Raw genomic sequence first — 19,813 nt, forward strand, 5'->3', positions numbered from 1 at the left:
TATTATTAAAATCATCCGATGTACTTGAAGATTGGAAGATGGCCAATGTAACCCCTATATTTAAAAAGGGATCCAAGGGTGATCCTGGAAACTATAGACTGGTGAGCCTGACTTCAGTGCCGGGAAAAATTATGGAAACTGTTATAAAGAATAAATCACAAAACATTTAGATAGACATGGTTTGATGGGACACAGCCAACATGGATTTACCCAAGGGAAGTCTTGCCTCACAAATCTACATTTTTTTTTGAAGGGGTGAATAAACATGTGGACAAAGTTGAACCAGTAGATGTGGTATATTTGGATTTCCAGAAAGCATTCAACAAAGTCCCGCTGAGAGGCTTCTAAGAAAACTAAAAAGTCATGGGATAGTAGGCAATATCCTTTTGTGGATTGCAAGTTGGATAAAAGACAGGAAAGAGAGATTAAGATTAAATGGTCAGTTTTCACAGTGGAAAAAGGTAAACAGTGGAGTGCTTCAGGACCAGTGCTTTTTAATAAATTTATAAATAATCTGGAAAGGGGTACGATGAGTGAGGTGATCAAATTTGCTGACAACACAAAATTATGCAGAGTAGTTAAATCTCAAGCGGATTGTGATGAATTGCAGGAGGATCTTGTGAGACTGGAAGATTGGGCTTCCAAATGGCAGATGAATTTTAACGTGGACAAGTGCAAAGTGATGCATATAGGGAAAAATAATCCTTGCTGTAGTTATACATTGTTAGGTTCTATCTTAGGAGTTACCACCCAGGAAACAGATCTAGGCGTCATAGTGGATAATACATTTAAATCGTTGGCCCAGTGTACTGTGGCGATCAAAAAAGCAAACAGGATTTATTAGGAAGGGAAGAATGGAAAATAAAATGGAGGATGTCATAATGCCTCTGTATCGCTCCATGCTGAGACCACACCTTGAATACTCTGTGCAATTCTGGTCACTACATCTCAAAAGGATATAATTGCACTGGAGAAAGTGCAGAGAAGGGCAACCAAAATGATATAGGGCATGGAATGGTGCCCTATGAGGAAAGTCTAAAGAAGATAGGGCTGTTCAGATTGGAGAAGAGATGAGTGAGGGGGGGGGGGGGTTATGATAGAAGTCTACAAAATCATGGGGAGAAAGAATTCAGTGCTTACCAGCAAAAAGGAGGCGAAAGAACTGCTTTGCTTTCCGGGGGTAAGGTGTTTGCTTAACCTAGCCCCGACGGTGTTTCCAAAGACCCGCCCTCCCGAGTGACGTCAGCCTGGTAGGAACCTTAAAGCCAGAGCTGTTTTTTCTAATTTGGGAGAAAGAATTCAGTGCTTACCAGCAAAAAGGAGGCGAAAGAACTGCTTTGCTTTCCGGGGGTAAGGTGTTTGCTTAACCTAGCCCCGACGCTGTTTCCAAAGACCCGCCCTCCCGAGTGACGTCAGCCTGGTAGGAACCTTAAAGCCAGAGCTGTTTTTTCTAATTTGGGAGAAAGAATCCTTTTCTCGGAGATCCTCAGGGACTCTCCCAGGCCCTGGGGGAAGGTACCAAGGGGAACCTGGAAGTAGAGGGAGCCTCAGGGGAAAATATGAGAGAGCTTGTGGAGGAGGGTGGAAACTCGACAGTGGAAATCCAAAAGATTTCCCAAGCTTGTCGAGTACGGTCATCAGTAGCTGGCATAAACATTCCCAAAATAGACAAACCAAACGTTATTACACTAGAATCTATCTGGCAGGCAATAGCAACGATGGAGAAATCAATATCCTTGTTAGTTACATCTGTGAATAATTGTCAAGATACTTTGACTTTAATAGAACCTAGGATAAATAGACAGGCAGAACCAATTGAAGAGGTTACAAATAAAATTACATCGATTCAAAAAGTACAAACAACAATGATTAAATCAGAGAGTATTTTAAAGAGGAGATTAGAAAACACGGAAAATAAATTACGATATTTAAACTTAAGAGTTATAAATTTCCCTAGTGTAAAATTAATCTCTCCCAAGGAGCAATTTAAAAAATATCTCAAAGAAATATTACTATTGTCTCCTGATAAAATGCCAGCAATCTCAAAAATTTTCTTTTCTTCTATGGGTAAGAGTGGCAGTGAACCTAAGCAAGAATGTATTAATGTTAATTTAGATCAAGATTTAACAGCCTACTTGGAAACGCCATCAGAAGAACAAATTGAACAACGAGGTATATTGTTAGTCTCATTTAATTTTCCATCTGATAGAGACTTGGTTTTGAGAACCTTTATGAAAAATCGTAATAAAATGTATCTCGGCCAAAAGTTACAAATATATCCAGATATTGTCAAAGACATGCAGATCCGGAGGAAAGCCTTCGTAGAATTAAGTCAGGAAGCCAGAAAGTTAGGTGCACAGGTTAATATCAGATACCCGTGCAAGTGTTTAATGTCATATAAAGGGAAGAGGTTTGTCTATTTTGAACGTGAGTTAATGAAGAATTATTTAGAGAGCTTAAAGAAAGAACTAGTAACTCATGACCAATCAGGTGATTAATATTATGGCTGTAATGTTTCTCCTGATTATGTATAATGACTGATTAATATGTTATGTTCCATTTTATTTACTCTGACTTTTCGTATTCCTTATAACTGTTAGGTGTAAGATTATAGTTTGCAACTTGGATGTAAACTTTATTTTGCATTATAAACTTGAAAAATTGATAAATAAAAAATTAAAAAAAAAAAAGTCTACAAAATCATGAAAAGACGAACAAGTTAGATTTTAGATTTAGATTTATTTAAATTTATGAATCGCCTATTTGCAAAAAGGTCTAGGTGATGAACAATAATGACATACACAATAAAAGATCAAGGAACATATTAACTAAAATACACTCATTAAAAATAAATAAATAATATAAAACTGAATACAAAAACAGTCAAGTAAAATAATTAAAAATTAGAGATGTGAATCGGAACTGGAATCGGTTAAGATTCCGGTTCCGATTCACATGTGGGGTTTTTTTCATCGGGCCCGATCGCGGTTTTGTTTATCGGCTGCGCCCGAGCCGATAAACAAAAAACCCACCCCGACCCTTTAAAACTAATCCCTTAGCTTCCCCCACCCTCCTGACCCCCCCCAAAACCTTTTTACAGGTACCTGGTGGTCTAGTGGGGGTCCCTGGAGCGATCTCCTGCTCCCGGGCCGTCGGCTGCCACTAATCAAAATGGCACCGATGGCCCTTTGCCCTTACCATGTGACAGGGTATCCGTGCCATTGGCCGGACCCTGTCACATGGTAGGAGCACTGGATGGCCCATGCCATCTTGTGCTCCTACCATGTGACAGGGGCTGACCAATGGCGTCGGCTGTCCAGTAGGGGTGTGCATTCGTTTTCACCGCATATGTAAAACGCAACTTATTATTTTTTTTAACTTAAAAAAGTGATGAGGCGAAAACGATCACGATTTCCAACTTATTCAACATAGCTATGTTGAATAAGTTGGAAATCGCGATCGTTGATCCTAAATAAAAATTTAAACCCCTCACCCTCCTTAATCCCCCCCCCCAAGACTTACCAAAACTCCCGGGGAGTCAGGACGCCATTCCTGTATTCCTTTGCGAGGAGCACGTGACGTCGGCATCACGTCAGAGTGACGCGGACGTCACGTGCTCCTCGCAAAGGAATACAGGAATGGCGTCCTGACTCCCCGGGAGTTTTGGTAAGTCTTGGGGGGGGGGGGGGGATTAAGGAGGGTGAGGGGTTTAAATTTTTATTTAGGGAATCGGTGCACGTACGGACATAGACTCAACTTATGGAATTCTACATATGTCCATATTGACCGAAATTGACCCCCCCTTTCGACTTATGGACTTATGAACATGAACTTTTTGTCTGCACATCCCTACCGTCCAGTGCTCCTACCATGTGACAGGGGCCAGCCAATGGCACGGTTACCCTGTCACATGGTAAGGGAAAAGGGCCATCGGAGCCATTTTTATTAGTGGCAGCCGATGGCCCGAGAGTGGGAGATCACTCCCTGGACCCACTGGACCACCAGGTAATTTTAAAACATTTTTTTTGGGGGGGGGGGGGGGTCGGGAGGGTGGTGGAGGCTAAGGGAGCGGTTTTAAAGGGTCGGGGTGGGTTTTTTGTTTATTGGCCGACAGCCCGAGCACGAGAGAACGCTCCCGAGACCCCCGCTGGACCACCAGGTAATTTTAAAACGTTTTTGGGGGGGTCGGGAGGGTGGTGGAGGCTAAAGGAGCGGTTTTAAAGGGACAGGGTGGGTTTTTAGGTTGTGTCCTAACTCCCGTTAGTGTGCACTAACCCGATTAATGATTGTTTCACGATAAATCGGTGGAATTTCTATTGTATCGCACTCTTTAACGATTAATGACGATTTAAAAAATATCGGACGATATTTTAAATCGTCAAAAAATGATTCACATCCCTAGTACTGGAAATACCACATTCTTGTAGATGGTAGAGGAGAATACGATGATCAATAGTATCAAAAGCGGATGATATATTCAAAGAAACTAGAATGAATTGAGAACCATCATCTATGCCTCTTCTGACAGAATCTGTGAGAGAGATAAGAAGTAATTGGGTGCTAAGACAATGACGGAAACCAAACTGATGTGGATCAAGGATGTCATGTTTTTGAAGGTAGTGAGCTGAGAAAGAACTGATGATGCAAGATTTTTGGTAAAAAAAAAAAGGAAGAGCTGAAATGGGTCTGTAATTGGTGGGGTCATTGTGATCAAGATGTGTTTTTTTTAGCAGTGGACGTACAATGCTTTTCTAAGCAGGAAGAAACAATACTTTCAGTTAGAGAAGAGTTGATTAATTGGGCAAAGATGGGAAATAAAGTTTCTTTAACTGCTTTGAAAAGAGCAGAGGAGCAAAAGAAGTGTGGGCAGAGAGTAGTATTGGATTTAATAATAAGCTGGTTGACCTCAAGGGAGGAGACATACTCAAAAGTATCCCAGATTGAAATAAGAGAAGTCGGAGAAGAATTGAACCAGTCAGGAACATTAATGAAATTTAAGCAAAGTTTTTCAATTTTTAAATTAAAAGAGACAAGAAAAGCTTCAGCTGATAAAGTTTCAGGAAGAACCGACTTAGTAGATTTGACAGAAGTTAAACATTTGGCTATATTAAACTAGCAACTGTACCTGTTCTACACCCGGGGGGCGAGCCTTTTTATTGGCACATATGCTCTTGTATGGAAGCGTTAGCTGAAAAGGAAAAACTAAATTGTTTTCATCCAGGGCAAGGGACATGGAGGCACATTTGCTAAAACCAGGGCTGGCAAAGTTTATTTACCAAGCTGTCTCTCGTACTCCCCCACATCCCCTCTCCTCTCTCACATACACATTCTCTCTCACCGGCATCCCCCTCCCCTCATATAGGCTCCCTCTCTCTGAAACCCACACTCACGCATCCCCCCCACCCTCTCTTACCTCCCATGCTCTCTCTCATACCCTCCCCACCCCCTCTTAACAACCATGCTCTCTGTCACCCCCCCTCTCACACACACATTCTCTCTCACCGGCATCCCCCCCCCTCATGCTCTCTCTCATACCCTCCTGCTCTCTGTCACCCTCCCCTCCCCGACACACATTCTCTCTCACCTGCATGCTGTGGGACCTGCGCCGTTTGCGGCAAAGATGAAGGCCCGGCGTGCCGTTCACGGCACACGGGGGCCTTCCATTTTTGCCTTGAGCAGAAAATAGCAGCAGAGACCCCGGCATGCCGCGAACAGAGCACGTCCCGTGGCACACCCACCGTTGGCGAAGATGAAGGCCCGGGCGTGCCGATCGTGGCAAATGGGGGCCTTCCCTGTTCACCGTGAACGGTGCACTGGGCCTTCATCTTCGCCGCAAACGGAGAGTGTGCCGCGGGATGCACTCCGTTTGCAGCATGCCAGGGTCTCCTCTGCTATTTTCTGACTGTCCCGCGATGGCTGCTGTCCTTCCGGTTTTGAATAGTCTTCCGGTGAGGGAGGAAATCGGCGAGGTGAGGGAGGAAATCTGCGGGAAGAAGGAATTCTGCGCAAAATCTGCATTTCGCAGTAGCGCTGAATTCCCCCCAGGAGTATCTCTTGCAGCTGGTGTTGTGACATGGCCGTTGTACGGCGTGTTTGAGCCTCCAAGACAGCCAGGGAGCTGCCTGTGCCATCTTTCGGTGGGCTGGGGAACATGCATGAGCACTGACGGACACACTACCAAGCCCGATATATTATGGATAATGTTTTGGGATTGTATCCAATTTTATTGATTAGATTGGAATAGTAAAATTTTAGCATTTAGAATCATGGTTTGATAAGTTTTGAGGCATGTCCTAAAGTCTTGATTGGAAGAAGTGGAAGGTTTTTTACGCCAGAGTCTTTCAGGTTTTCTAAGAACTTGCCAGGCAGGTTTAATGGAATTATTGACCTATGGTTGACAACTTTTATAGGAAGAGGAAATTGACTTCAAAGGAGCTAGCTTGTTAAGAGTAGAGTCAAGAAATGAATTCCATTTGCAGATGGCATTGGAGATATCGAGACTAGCAATACTTGTACTGAAAGTAGAAAGATCAGTGTCAAATGCAGAGCTATCGATGATACCATGTTTAAGTTAATGTAAATCAGTTATTTACTTTCTCAGATAAAAGAAGAGTTGCGATTCGGCCCGTGGCAGTAGCCACAAGCTGCCTCTTACCTTCGCGGCCCAGAGGCCGCAGAAGCCGGGGCCTTTCCCACAGCAGGAGCCGCCCCTGGACCACCCAAGTAACTTCTCTTCTTCATGGCAGGAGCCGCCGACATTGTCCTCGCTTTGCGGCCGGGGAGGGCCTTGTCCCCGACCTCTGCTATGGCTTGGGGCACCCCCAGCCTGTCTTCAGTGGCATGACGCCACTCCAGCATCGGGGCCTGCCTGCGGCCCTTCTCCAGCTCCTCCTGCTCCCCTGCTGCGGCCGGCAGCATGGCCGCTGTCCAGGGTCCTGGACTTCCTGTTCCTGCCCCTCCTAAGGGGCGTGGCCGTGCCTCTCTCCCCTTCTTAAAGGGTCAGGGAGGTGTGGTGCTCCTGGTAGCTCCTTCCAGGGAGTTGCAGCATCAGCCCTACAAAAAGGCTCTTCAATCATTCACTCGGGGCCTTGGCAGGGAGCTAGACATCTGGGATTAGCCCTCCTAGGACTCCTCCACTCCCTGTTCCTGCCTGGCATTCCTGGTCTCTGGATTTCATGTCTCATCTTCCAAGTGGTCCTGATGTTTCGTCTTCCAAGTGGTCCTGAAGCTTCATCTTCCAAGTGGTCCTGATGTTTTGTTTTCCAAGTGTTCCTGATGCAAGTCTCTTGTTGAGCCCGGCTTTTAACCTCCCTTCCACTGAGTCCCGCTTCAGTGCTCCGGCTCAGAATTCCCAACTCTGGGTACCTGGCTCCGAGACCCATCTCCGAGCTTCTTCCTTGAACTGTGTCCGGGTCTTCGGAGCTCCTTGCTCTTGCCTCCATCTCCTCAATGTGTGAGTTCCAAGTCTTCGTCTTCATTCCAAGATCCAAGCTCCAGTGCCTTTGGCCTTCGTCTACCTTACGTCCTGCCTCATGTCCTGCCTGCCGCCTCTGCTGCTCCCTGTGGCAGGTCCAAAAGGGCTTGGAGTAGTCAGAGAACCACTCAGAGGCCAACCTTGCAAGGTTGGTCTCACCAAGGCGTGCAGGTTGGCAGAGGTCTGGTCATCTCCACTCCCAGACAAGGTACGTCTTGCCGCACGGGCACACACCTCTCGCCCCCTAGCGCTCTTCCCATCCCGTCGCAAGGGATGGGAAGAGCGCTGGGGGGGCGATGGGAAGAAGGACCAGGGGGCACTCCATGAAGTTAGCAAGTAGCTCATTTAAAACAAATCGAAGAAATTTCTTTTTCACTCAGCACATGGTTAAACTCTGGAATTCATTGCCAGTGGATATGATTTCAGCAGTTAGTGTTACTGGGTTTAAAAAAGGTTTGGTTAAGTTCCTAGAGGTTACATTCATAAACTGCTATTATGGTAATTAATAAGCAATAGTAGCTTGTGATCTTTTGTTTTAAATGAATGCATATCCCTAACCACTACTGCAGCTAGCTTGCAGACAGAAAATGCTACTGCTACTTTCCTCTCCCTCTTCTCGGCCATCACTGGGAATTCAAAAGCTCCTTAGGCAACCTTTTTCTCCACTTTCATTAGTTCAGAGTTTCTCCAGCTCCTATTGGCTCCTGGGGTCTGTTGACCCCTTGTTTCTCCATGCAGCTCCCCCTTCCCTTTTCAGCTTGTCTCTTTTGCTCGTTAGCCACTTGGGAATGGGCTCTTTAGTCAGCAGCTCAAAGATGTAAAAGGAGCTGTTTTAATCTAGTTCTTTTTCTCACAGCCAGGACAAGTTTCAGGCTGAATGCTGCACAGCTTTCAGTTTTGGCAACAAGTACTTAATTCTTTCTTGTTATGGTGCCAGGGCAACTAGAGACCCCAGGCTCAGTAAAACAAGTCTGAAGCAGCACTCTAAAAGGAAGAAACCGAATTTGGCTTCCTGTCCAAGTTCCTTGTCTTGCTATAATATAAGCTCATGGGGGAGGGGGGGGGAGGCACCTTGTGAGAACTGGGTCACAGCTATTTGCAATTTACCCTCAGATTGTATGCCGAGAAGGCTGATGTACTTTCAAAGCCACTCTTGTAACATTCTGTCCCTGGTAGATGCAGGGGATGGGGGTATGCAGGGGGAAAAAAATAGTTTTCCTGTTCATTTTCAGGAGAAATTTTCCCACAAATTTCAGTTCAAGGAATGTTTGATTCGTTTCATTCATGTACAATGCCATACATGAAAATGGCGCCATCTGCTGAGGTGAATGCATCAGAGTTAATTAACTCTGGTGTGACCCCAGCAGACGGCGGCTGTTCAACAAGAAAAGAAGAAAGAAGAGATCTTCTTTGAAGCTGCTCTGAGGCCTGGGCTCTGGGCCTGGGCCTGACCCTAGGTTGAGGTCCAGATGATGGGAGCCAGCCTCCAGGCTGAGGGCTCGGTGTTGGGACCTGGCCTCTGGGCTGGGCCGCAGCATTGGTCCGATGCCTGGGCTCCAGCTTACACTGAGGCCCAGACATTGGAACCTGGCATTTGGGCTGGGCCGCAATGTCAGGCTTGGGTCCTGGTTTAGGCCAAGACCCAGGCATTATGGCCTGGTCTCTGGACCAGACCCTGGCATTAGGTCCGGGTTCAGGCCCCAAAAGCTTCCATGGATACCTGACAGATCAGGTGATTGGGTGGGGGGCTTGGGTCTCAGCTGAAACTCTAGTGTTGGCCTGGGCCTAGGCCGCAGGCCCTGCTTTGGACTTCGGCATATGCCCTCGTGAGGCCTAGGCCAAGGTGCCAGCATTGTACTCAGGGGAAGGCTGTGGTCTCTGCTTTGGGCCTCAGCCTCGGGCCTAAGCCTAGGCCCGATGCATTCATTTAAAATGAATGCAACAAATAAGGTTCGTTTCAGTCAGGGGGGGGCTTGATTCATTTTGGGGTCCACCGAATGAAACAAATTACTTTTATTCATCATGTTTTGTGCATTCATTTTAAATGAATGCACATCCCTAGCAGGATCTTCTCTTCCTCCAACACATGAAGCTCTTGGCTAGGTACTTTATGCAGCCATATTTTTGTGGCAGTTACCATCATTGCTTTTCAGCCTATCAGCCACATCCAATACAGGACATCATTTCTCTAGTAGCATGTAGTATCTCTGCACCAGGTGGTCACTTTGGATTCTAGCCCTGTGAGCCCTATATATCGAGGACCATTCTTGGCTTCTGCAGAACTGTGAATCTCTAGCGGGTTGCTCACATCTGAACATTAGTGGCATCATTTCTAAACAGTATGTTGATAGTGAAATCTTTTCACTCTGGAATCTTCCTTCTTTTTTCTAATACCTGCAGGTAAAGTTCAACTTTAAATGGAATGACCAACTGTGAGTTTCCTGAGATATGAATTAAAGCCTCCACATTCTAAAGGATGAAGTTTTAATTCTTTTATAATAAAACTTCCCAATGTATTATCTCTTAAGAGAAATATGCAGTTCCCTCAAATAGGTGAATCTCCTCATATATCTCACTCTGCTTTTCTATGTATGCAACTGATCTTTGCTGCTTAAATGGTGCAAAGAATAAAAGTTTATTTGTGCTTTTGCATCCTTGGTTTTCTCCTTTTGTTTTTAATATTATTGCTACTACTTAGCATTTCTATAGTGCTACAAGATGTACGCAGGATTGAACAGTGTACAGATTTCAGTACTGGAATAGCAGGGGATCTGCAGGGCAGGATTAAGGTATTGTATATTGGCAGGTGTGTGTGGGGGGGGGGGGGGGGGCTCTCAGTACTGGAATAGCAGGAGGTGCTGCAGGGTAGGATTGAGGAGCATTGGCAGAGCTGGGGGAGAAGGGGGACAGACCATATGAATACTGGAATGGTAGTGGGGTGCTGCAAGCCAGAACTGAGGTACACTGAGAGAACTATGTGCCTGTTCTGTGCCATTTTTTTACATTTTGTATATATTCTCTCTACTTTTATGTACACTGGTTTTTCTGCCTCTGCATTATGTCGTTCTGTACTTGCATCTCTCTTCCTCTGTGTGTGTATCTTTCTCTGGATCTGTTTAGAGACCTGTGAGTTAGTTCTTCTCAGACACCCTCTTTTGTCTCTTACCTTTCAATGCAGTGATTTATTTTAAACACTTTAAATGTCTTCCTGCTTTCATACATGCCCAAGCTACTTTCTTCCTGGTGTTTTCTTCCCATTTTGGGTGGGGGTGGGTGGAGGAGAACAGCTCCAAGTATGCCTTTGGTCACACTATCTGCTCCTTTATGGTCACCTCTGAGAAGATTAACCCTTTCATTAAGAAATCCTGGCCAGGGTCAAACTATCGCCTGGCCGGACCCTTCCAGCCCTTTGATCTTTCAGCTATAGAGAAATTATTAGCAAATTCTGAGCCTTCCCATGTGATTTGTTTTTGTAAATTTGTAGAAATTATTTCTAATCCTATTATGTGTCCTAGGGCAAACCTGCATTAAATATCAGAGACTTTTTTGTTCTGTGGCAGCTGGATGATAAAGGAATGCTGAATGTGTTCTGGGAATCTGACGCTTCATCAGCATTCCCTTAATCCCCCGCCTATTATGGCCCCCACCTTTCATTGATAGCACTGATGGCACTTAATTTCAGAGAAGAAACATCACACCCTGCTGTTAATGTGAATTTTGCATTTTACAGCTCTGCAGTGAAGTATTGGTACATTATTGAGGGGGCACCTTCTGAAACATTATTCAGTTGTATAGACCTATTGATGAGAGACAGGGAAATGATGTTCCTGCCTCTTCCATCGTCCCTAGAAGTTAGACACCACATTGACAAAAGTCATCCTTACAAGCCAAATTCCATCTGACAGTGCGTATCAGCCTTCACTATATTTTACTCATTGTGGTGCCAATCTTCTGTCTTCCCAATGACATTTTTGTAAAGAGAGAGTGGATGTCCTAGAGACTCTGTTCCCTACAATTTCCAAAGCCTGCTGGTGAATAGAAAGGCAGGTATAAGGCATTGCTGCACTGCTGCTGTCCTCACATATTGACTAGAAATTAAGACAACAGTCCTTTTCTCACCTTCCATCTCTGAATCCCATTTCCTGATTGCTAGGACAACAGGCATTTGAAGCTGGAGGGCATGAGACCAAACAAACCCATCCTGATAGGGAATTTTTCTACTTTATAATTCATGTTGAAAATGTCTGCATGTTTGTATATAATGAAACAAAATCTTTCTATACAAACTTAATTCTAACTCACTATATTCTTTTATTTCCTAGGTAGTGTCAAGGAAAGAAGCAAAAATCAAAAATAAAGAAGGAAAATACTTCAGACGTAGCATGGTTCACTGGAACACCTAATACTCTGTTGATGAGGGTTGTTATCATCGTTCTGAAAAACCTCCTTGGTTTCAATTTTCACCTTTTTCTGTTCTAAATTTTATTGTGATTAGAATGTATATGACTATTGTTTTTTTTTAAGTTTAACAATATTAGAATTAAGGGAAAAGAATAAAGCTTTATCCTGGTGACTCTTTCGGGGACAGTCTGTGTAAAAATCTCAGTACTACAAAAATGTTCTTTAGTTCATATTTTTCATCTCCATTTATATTAAAGTGTGCTTAACAACAAATCTAGCATTCAAAATTGACTATTATCCTATAATAAAAATGACACAGTATTTTCCTCAGCCAAACTATGCTGTATCTGAGTTCTTTTCCTCCTTGATTTTTTATTTTTGTTTCATTCCTTGACACTACCTGGGGATAAAAGAATATGGTGAGTTAGAATTAAGACTGTAGGAAGAGAGATTGATTTGTACCCTTCCTTTCCTAGGTATATATTCTTTTTATATAGTGAAACACAAATAAACAAATGCATACATAAACATATATATGTCTTAGTCCTTTATATGCCACTGGGTTTAATATCGAAAATACATGAATTCTTATTTGAGCAAAATTAAAAAAAAAAAGATGTTTCATGGTACAGAGAGCAGTAACATTCACCATCTATCACAGAAACCGGGAATCATATAATATGATGACAGATAACAATCATAAAGCCTACCTAGTCTACCCAATTTACTTGCAGGTGCAATGCCACAGAGTATAGACTCTAGGTGATGATCTCTGCCCTTCCAGTCAATAGGGATCTTCTGTACTTATCCCATATATTCTTGAATTCTGTTGCTTCTTCTTCCTCTATTTTTTTTCCACTGGGAGGATATTTCATGCATCCACTGCCCTTTCTGTGAAGGAATATATTCTAATATTACTCCTGAGTCAACTCCCTCTTGGAGCTTCTAAGCATGATCTTTTGTTCTAGAAATTCCTTTCCCTTGAAAAATGTTTGCTTCTTGTATATTATTTATCTCTTCAAGGTTACATAGTAACATAGTAAATGATGGCAGAAAAAGACCAAAATTGACCATCTAGTCTATCCAACAAGGTTTTTAAGGTTGGAACTGCTGCTCCATGCAGATTACTCTAAGGAAAAGGAGGCCCCATCCAAGCCGTAAAAGCAAGTAAAGGCCATACCTTCCCCCGTTCTACATTTTAGGGTGAATTTTAAAAGCTCAGCGCACACATTAATTAGGGGATGTGAAAATAAATCAGGCTTGTGTGTGCCAAATAGATTTTAAAAGCCATCGCGATACGCACGTATCACCCACAGCGCGTACATCTTAGAAAGTTTTCAAAAAGGGATGGGGTGTGGGCATGGCCTGGGTGGGGCATTGGTATTTTGGGGCATGAATCTGTGATGTGCACATAAATACTGTTGCAACCTGATGTGCACTGAAGCCCCTGTCACATAACTTTACTTCTGTATGGATGACGTGAAAGTTAAAAAAATAAAGAAAACTAGGCAGATCTGTAGGGTTTTAAGGATCAAAGATAACTGGGGAAAGTGAAAGCTATTAAACCAGGGGGTTTGGAGGACCTATTTCAATTAGGCGAACTGGGGATGAACTGGTAAAACTGGGAATAGTGTTGGCGTGCGCCCCTTTTAAAATCCCCCGATTTATGTAGCAGAAGTGGCATTTGCATGCATATGCAGGTGCTCACTTAAAATATAGGAGTAGATATTTGGACGCCTGATTTTATAACATGTGCGTGCAGCCTTACTCACTTTCAGTTTTTCTAGGTCCAACCAAACACTCTCTTCTGTGAGTGGGGCAGTATTTACTCCATACCAATGTGAACTCTTACAAACCAGAAGTGGTCTTCCTCCATTGTCTTCTTTATTAAGCACCAAACTGAAGTATTTGTTTAATATTTCTGCTTTTTCTTTGTCTCTCTTTCTCTACACATTGCTCGTTGCTCTTTTCGCTCTTACAGTTCCACCTCAGTCGTTCCTTCTTTCTTTGGTATACTGGTAAACTGTTTTTCTTCTTGCTTTACCTTTTTAACAATCCTTTCTCCCACTTGAGTTTTTGCCATCCTGATTTCTTTCCTCGTCTCTTTTAACTTCCCCAGATACTCTTCCCTGTGTTCTTCTTTCTGAGATGCTTTGTAATTTTCAAATGCTAATCTTTCTGACTTTATTTTTTTTAGCCATGTCTTTGGAGAACCAAATCAGTTTCCTTTTCCTGATTCTTTTATTTACATTTATTACATAAAGATTTGTTGCCATTAGTATAGATCCATTGTTTTTTCTGTTCACCTATTTTATTCCAGCCTTCTAGTTCCTCCTAAAGGTATTTCCCAGCACTTTTGAAACCAGGACTTTGATCTTTCTTTGACTTCTAAGAACATAAGAACATAAGAAATTGCCATGCTGGGTCAGACCAAGGGTCCATCAAGCCCAGCATCCTGTATCCAACAGAGGCCAAACCAGGCCACAAGAACCTGGTAATTATCCAAACACTAAGAAGATCCCATGTTACTGATGCAATTAATAGCAGTGGCTATTCCCTAAGTAAACTTGATTAATATCTGTTAATGGACTTCTCCTTCAAGAACTTATCCAAACCTTTTTTGAACCCAGCTACACTAACTGCACTAACCACATCCTCTGGCAACAAATTCCAGAGCTTTATTGTGCGTTGAGTGAAAAACTTGCTAACTTCTTGGAATGCCCCCTAGTCCTTCTATTATTCGAAAGTGTAAATAACCGAGTCACATCTACTCGTTCAAGACCTCTCATGATCTTAAAGACCTCTATCATATCCCCCCTCAGCCGTCTCTTCTCCAAGCTGAACAGCCCTAATCTCATCAGCCTTTCCTCATAGGGAAGCTGTTCCATCCCCTTTATCATTTTGGTTGCCCTTCTCTGTACCTTTTCCATCGCAACTATATCTTTTTTGAGATGCGGCGACCAGAATTGTACACAGTATTCAAGGTGTGGTCTCACCATGGAGCGATATAGAGGCATTATGACATTTTCCATTTTATTAACCATTCCCTTCCTAATAATTCCTAACATTCTGTTTGCTTTTTTGACTGCTGCAGCACACTGAGCTGATGATTTTAAAGTATTATCCACTTCTCTCTGTTTTCTCTGTTATATCAGACTATTCCATCTGATAATCACTGGTGCTCAGCTGGGCACCTACCTAGATATTAGAGATGTCTCCATTCATGAGTACCAGGTTCAGTATCATCTCTCCCCCCATGGGCTCCATCATTATTTGTTTGAGCAGAGTACTTTGAAGGATATCCATAATCTAATTCTTACAGATTCTTCCAAATGGATACTCCAATCCATACCCGGCAGGTTAAAATCTCCAACACCTTTCCCTTCCTTCCTCCCTTTTGGATATTTTTGGCCAGATCTCTGTCCAGTTCTTCTGTCTGAGTCATAAGCCTGTAGACCCCTACCAGTGTACATTGAAGTGCCATTGTCTCTTTTTAAGATATCCTGCAGTGCTTCCTCCTTTCCCCATGTTCCTTTCATTTCTGTTTTAACATAAAGAGCTATTCCTCCCCCTTTTCTGTTATCTAAAACCTTCTTCAACAGATTATATGCTGTTATGGTTGTATCCTATCCATGAAACTCACTGAACCACTTTTATGTAATAATAACAATATCAAAGTCTATATTTATCAAATCCTGCCTCTCCTCTCTTCTGACTAGGTTCTTAAATCTTATCTCAATGGGATTTTTGAGTGGACCCTGCACTTTATTAGTTGCCTTTCTCTGGACCTCCTCTAGTACATATCCTTTCAGAGACAGTATTTCAGATAATGTCTCACCAGTAATTTATACAGAGTCATTATCACCTCCTTTCTTTACTGGTTTTGCCTATCTTTTTGTAGAGGCAGGACGTTGGCATCTCCCTCGAGAGGGGAGCGTCACGTCGGAGGCTCGAGCAGGCCTGAACGCGGCGCCAGTGGCCTGGGCCAGGGCAGAGGTAAGTGAAGGTCCCGGGGCACGGCCCGGGTCCGCAACAGTACCCCTCCTTCTACGCCCCCTTCCCGGGGGCTTGGGCTTGGTGGGATGATCCAAATGGAATTGATGTAGGAGACTTTTGTCCAGGATATGAGATGAAGGTTCCCACGAATTCTCTTCAGGGCCGTAGCCCTCCCAGGAGAGGACATACTCCCACCGACGACGGTGGAATCGGACATCCAGGACATCTTTCACGGGATACGTGTCACCCTGTTCGGCGGTAGAGGTGGTCGGTTCTGGAGGCTTGGTCTGGAATGGAGAGAGGACCACTGGCTTGAGCAGGGACATGTGGAACACATTTTGGATCCTCAGGGTGGACGGAAATTGTAGCCAGTAGGACACTGCCCTAATACATTCCATCACAGTGAAGGGACCGATATAGCGGGGCGCCAACCTCATGGAGGGGATGTGTAGCTGAATATTCTTGATACTTAACCATACCTTACTCCCCGGTTGGAAGACCGGTGCAGGTTGTTGGGTCTGTCTGCATATTCTTTAAACTTGGCAGCTGTCCGACGAAGTTTCTCCTGGGTGGAACTCCAGAGATGGCGCAGTTGTCGGGCCGTTAGTTGTACTGCTGGAGACGATACCATCAGAGGCAACGGTAACAGAGGTTTGGGAGTCTTCCCATAGACCAATTGAAAAGGGGAGCGGTTGGTTGCAGAGTGTTTATGGCGGTTGTATGAGAACTCTGCCCAGGGTAAGAAGGCGACCCAGTCATTTTGGAGATCTCCGATGAAGGCCCGGAGAAAGGACTTTAAGGTTCAGTTGGTACGCTCAGCTTGGCTGTTGCCCGGGGGTGAAAGGCGGTAGTCAGATCGAATTGCACTCCGAACCTCTTGCAAAGGGCCTTCCAGTATTTCGCTGTAAACTGAGGACCACGGTCAGAAGCGATGTGCAAAGGAAGCCCGTGCAATTGGAAGATATGCTGAGTAAAAAGGTTGGCTAACTCTGGTGCTGTAGGTAGTTTAGCAAGAGGCACGAAGTGAGCCATTTTCGAGAATCGGTCGACCGTGACCCAGATCACGGTCTTCCCATCCAAGGGAGGCAATTCCACAATAAAGTCCGTGGACAGATGGGTCCAGGACTCAGTGGGTATGGGTAGCGGCTGAAGGAGGCCCCAGGGGTGACCCTGCAAGGGTTTCTGCCGGGGGTAGGACATGATTGGACGTAGAGCCGAACGTCTCTCTTGATTTGCGGCCACCAGTAGAACTCAGTCAGAAGTTCTAGTGTCCGGGCAGTTCCTGGATGTCCCGTTGTCAGGGAATCATGGGCCCATGCTAACACCTTCCTTCGTGAACGAGCGGGTACCGCTGTCTTACCCATGGGGACCACCTCAGATGTGGCTAAAAGAACTTTGGCTGGGTCCAGGATATATTGAGGTGTGTCGATGGCATCGTCAGTCTCCGTCGTGCGGGAGAGAGCATCCGCTCGTACATTCTTTGCTGCCGGTCTGTAATGGAGGGAAAAATTGAACCGGATGAAAAAGAGGGACCAGCGTACCTGCCATGGGTTAAGGCACTGAGTGCGGCACAGGTAGTCTAGGTTTTTATGGTCGGTGTAAACAAGCACCGGGTGCTGGGCTCCCTCCAACCATTGGTGCCATTCTTGGAATGCTAACTTGATGGCCAGTAGTTCTTTGTCCCCTATGCCATAGTTTCTTTCTGCAGAGGAGAACTTGCATGAGAAATAGGAGCATGGCAGGGATTTACCATTCTTGAACAACTGGCTTAAAACAGCTCTGACTGCCATGTCGGAAGCGTCAACCTCCACGATGAATTGGCATTGAGGGTCCGGGTGCCGGAGGCAGGTGTCCTGGTGGAAGGCGTTCTTGAGGTCCTGGAAGGCTTGTACGGCGGCAGCCAACCATTTCCTAGCATTGGCCCCCTTCCTAGTGAGAGCCGTCAGCGGGGCCACCATGCTGAAATAGTGTGGGATAAATTGCTGGTAGAAGTTGGCAAAGCCAAGGAACCACTGTAGTGCCTTGACTCCCACAGGCTGAGGCCAATTCTTGATGGCTGCGACCTTCTCTGGATCCATATGGAACCCTGCAGAGGATACGATGTACCCCAGAAAGGGTAGCGACTCCTGTTCAAATTGACACTTCTCCAATTTGGCATAAAGCCGATTCTCTCGCAGTTTCTGAAGTACTTGGCGGACATCCTGGCAGTGTATCTCCAAGTCCTTGGAATATATTAGCACGTCATCAAGGTAAACAATCACTGAGGTGTGCAGCATTTCCCTGAGTACCTCGTTCATGAGGTTCTGAAACACAGCCGGGGCATTGCAGAGGCCGAAGGGCATGACGAGATGTTCGTAATGGCCATCTCTTGTGTTAAATGCTGTCTTCCACTCATCTCCAGGCCGAATTCTCACCAGGTTATATGCCCCCCGGAGATCCAATTTTGTGAAGACCTTGGCTCCTTGTAGCCAATCCAATAGTTCTGGAATCAAAGTAGCGGGTAGTGGTCACGCCGCTTAATGCTGTTCAGGCTGCGGTAATCGATACAGGGTCGAAGGGACCCGTCCTTTTTACCCACGAAGAAGAACCCGGCTCCGGCCGGGGAATTGGACAGTCTGATGAACCCTCTGTCCAAGTTTTCTTTGATATAGGCGGACATGGCCCGGGTCTCTGGGAGCGATAGTGGGTAAACCCGTCCTCGAGGTGGTGTGGTGCCTGGGATCAGGTTGATCGCACAGTCGAATGGCCGATGCTCGGGAAGCAGTTCAGCCTTCTCTTTCAAGAACATGTCTCGGAAGGCGTGGTACTGAGGTGGTACCGCTAGTGGTGTTGTCAAAAGTGGTACCAGTGGTTGAGGCCGGGCAGACAGACACTCATTAAAGCAGGTCAGACCCCAGGACGTGATCTGGAGGGAGTCCCAACTGATCACGGGAGAGTGCTTCCAAAGCCATGGCAGGCCTAACACGACTGGATGTATGGATTTCTCCAGGATGAGGAATGAGATCTCCTTGACATGTAGGAGTCTGGTGCGTAGCATTAGTGAGCGAGTTCGAGTGGAAATGGTTCCCGGAAGTGGGGTCCCCTGGATCAAAGACACTCGTATGGGGGTTTCTGAGGTTGGACTCCAAGCTGGAGTTGCTGTACCAGGTCCAGGAGGATAAAGTTCCCCCCGGCTCCAGAGTCTACCAGGGCTAGGGTGTTGAAGTTCCCATCCAGGAGGATCAAGGTTACCGGAACGGTACACGGGGAGGCGGAGGTGATGTTACCTAGATTTAACTCCCCGACTGATTCTAGGTCCGAGTGTTTCCCGGACGCTCGTGACAGCGGGCAAGGAAGTTCCCCTTGCCCCCGCAATATAAACACAGGGCCTGGGCCCGGTGCCTTCTCCTCTCCTCTTGGGAAATAGGGCCCCAGCCCAACTGCATGGGTTCTGCATCATGCAGCCCTGGGGAGGCAGGAGGAGAATGCCTGGTTCAAGGATGCGTGGTTCCGGAGCTCCCAAATCCCTGAACGTGCCTCCTCTCCCGGAACCGGCGTTGGATGCGGCGGTCTACACAGCCAGCTAGGTCAATTAGATCATTCAGGTCGTCCGGGAGATCTCTGGCAGCCAACTGTCCTGAAGTCGTGGAGAGAGTCCCTCCAGGAATATGCCTTCTCCAGTTCAGCTCAGCAGCAAGGGTCTGGAACTCCACGGCATACTCCACCAAGGGGTGGTTACCCTATCGTAGCTGGAGTAATTCAGATGCGGCTGTGGGTCCGCGGGAGGGCTCATCAAAGATCCATCGGAAGGATGTGACAAACTGAACCAAGTTGGCTAAGCGGGGATCCTGACACTCCCATAGGGAAGAGGCCCAAGCCAAGGGCCTCCCATCCAACAGGGAAATAATGTAACTTGTTTTGACCCAACATTTAAACTGTAATACTACTGTAATTATAATTTTT

This window comes from Rhinatrema bivittatum, chromosome 4 (assembly GCF_901001135.1).
Source record: "Rhinatrema bivittatum chromosome 4, aRhiBiv1.1, whole genome shotgun sequence".
NCBI classification, from domain to species: Eukaryota; Metazoa; Chordata; class Amphibia; order Gymnophiona; family Rhinatrematidae; genus Rhinatrema; species Rhinatrema bivittatum.